The following is a 2,500-nucleotide window of genomic DNA, read 5'->3' as shown; positions in this document are numbered from 1 at the left end:
TCAGCCTGCTTGTACAGTATACTTTCCTCTGCAGTCCCCCACAAATTATGTTATAAAGGGTTCAGGTTCAGCAGTTTTAATCCTTCTAAATTTCATTAAACATTTAACACTGTTGCTAAGGCAGATATGGTGAGATTGTTTTATTAGAAAGACAATATCTTAAGAAGAATGAGTATGTCACATGAGATGTTTTGTTTCAGAGATGTAGGTTTGGCCTCAGCCAAGGTAGAGTCAGACTACTCAACGTTTTACTGAGACACAAAGAGACCCAGCATAGTCCAGACAATATCTGTTCACACTGGCACCTACTGTATCTTACTTAAACACTCATTAAGTGGGCTTATGCATTTGACATGGGGTTTTAAGTCAGTTAAAAATAGTATGAAGCTGATATCAAATATCATACTCAACATATGCAAACTGCATTGTTATGTCTACAAATCAGTATCATTACAATAATAAAATATACAACATCTTGACTTCTCTCTCAGCAGGTTCACAGCCCTCTCTGATGAGGCTTCCCCTGGTGGTGACATTTATGTAGTGCAGCTGAGTTGCATTTTTAAATCCCCGTTTGGAACTCTGTTCGCTACAGACAGTCTCCCTCTTGTGGCAGCAGTGGGGTATGACAGCCCGTCCGCGCCAGTAAAACGAGAAAGTGGCAGTTCCCAGTGAGAAGCTACTGCACTTTAGCGCCCTCTACTGGCGCAAATACCACACTTCAGCCTGGTGGCAACTTTAAAAAACGAACCTCGCCTGAAACTTCACCTTTTCTGTGGACAGTCTCCCCCTGTTGGTAGTATTGAGTCATGGCAGCCTGCACACCCCACTGAAACTCCTAGTGAGTCTAGGTCAGTAGTCCAGGCAAAATAGCGTTTTACGACAGACTAATTGTAAAAGAATTTTTTTCAGCATAGATCATTTCTATGAGGTGTCCAGAACAACATACTAAAAGTCCTAAGAAATCCTAGTTGAGGAAATATGTTTAATTCTCATCAATCTGAGATGTGTGCTAATAATGCATGGCAAAAATACACCTCAAAAATGTAATTTTTTTCCTTTACTCCTATCAAAATGAAACTTTACACAATGAAAGTACCCATGAAAAGTAAAACAATTTGTATTACAAGTTTCTTTTGAAATTAATTTGTATATGCAAATGAGCTATACACTAATCGAATATGCCCAAAATACATCCAAACAGGCTTATTTTTTTCCTTTACTCCTACCACAATAAAACTTTACATAGTAAAAGTATACATGAAAAGTAACTTTTTTTGTATTACAAGTTTCTTTTGAAATTAATTTGAATATGCACATGAGCTCCACACTTATTGAATATGTCCTTAGGCAGAAACACCTTCATATGTATGACAAATACATCGGCCCAATCTTCATCCAATCATCCTACTGCCAATGGGAGATGGCAATGCTGCTTTTAGACTGGCCTCTAACCTGAAAACTGCCTGGCTTGGTAGTACCTGCCAGGGGTATGGTGTTTCTGCCTGTGCAATTAGGACATATTCAATAAGTGTGATGCTCATGTGCATATTTAAATTCATTTAAAAAGAAACTTGTAATACAAAAAAAGTTACTTTTCATGTATACTTTTACTATGTAAAGTTTTATTGTGGTAGGAGTAAAGGAAAAAAATAAGCCTATTTGGATGTATTTTGGGCATATTCGATTAGTGTATAGCTCATTTGCATATTAAAATTCATTTTCAAAGAAACTTGTAATACAAAAAAATGTTACTTTTCATGGGTACTTTCATTGTGTAAAGTTTCATTTTGATAGGAGTAAAGGAAAAAAATTACATTTTTGAGGTGTATTTTTGCCATGCATTATTAGCACACATCTCAGATTGATGAGAATTAAACATATTTCCTCAACTAGGATTTCTTAGGACTTTTAGTATGTTTTTCTGGACACCTCATAGAAATGATCTATGCTAAAAAAATTCGTTTACAATTAATTCTATTATTGGCTCCAAAAAGGGTTAATTTGCCTGGCCTACAGGGCGAGAGGATGATGCAACAGCAGTTTTCATATCTCAGTCCTGTCATCCCTTAATCTGTTTTCTCTCCATTAAAGTGGCATCATTTAAATCTCTACTTGTGATATTAAGGGGTTAGATTAAATATATCTCTGCAGTTTTATTTTTTATCTCATGCTATGCATTTTATGTATTCAATTCTATAATTTGAATTATAATTATTATTATTTATTTATTTTTTCGCACTATATCTGAGTTATGTTTCTTTGATGTCTATTTTTATGTGCATGTAATTTCTTTGTGCATATTATGTATTTGCTGTAAAGCACTTTGAGCTGCATTCTTTTGCATGAAAGGTGCTATATAAATAAAGTTGTATTATTATTATTATCTCACCTCAGTGCTCAGTGTTTTATACTGGTGTTAATGTCACACACACACACACACACACACACACACACACACACACACACACATATATATATTTTTACTGGTGTTCTGTGT

General features: G+C 35.1%; 1 protein-coding gene across 1 annotated transcript in view; it reads right to left on the bottom strand.

Moving 5' to 3' along the window:
• The window catches only part of best2 (bestrophin 2), a 14,854-nt gene that overhangs the window by 6,370 nt on the left and 5,984 nt on the right, over positions 1-2,500 (bottom strand). The gene's annotated exons all lie outside the window — the stretch shown is intronic.

This window comes from Clupea harengus, chromosome 24 (assembly GCF_900700415.2).
Source record: "Clupea harengus chromosome 24, Ch_v2.0.2, whole genome shotgun sequence".
Taxonomy (NCBI): domain Eukaryota; kingdom Metazoa; phylum Chordata; class Actinopteri; order Clupeiformes; family Clupeidae; genus Clupea; species Clupea harengus.
This window is presented reverse-complemented; position numbering and strand designations above follow the sequence as displayed.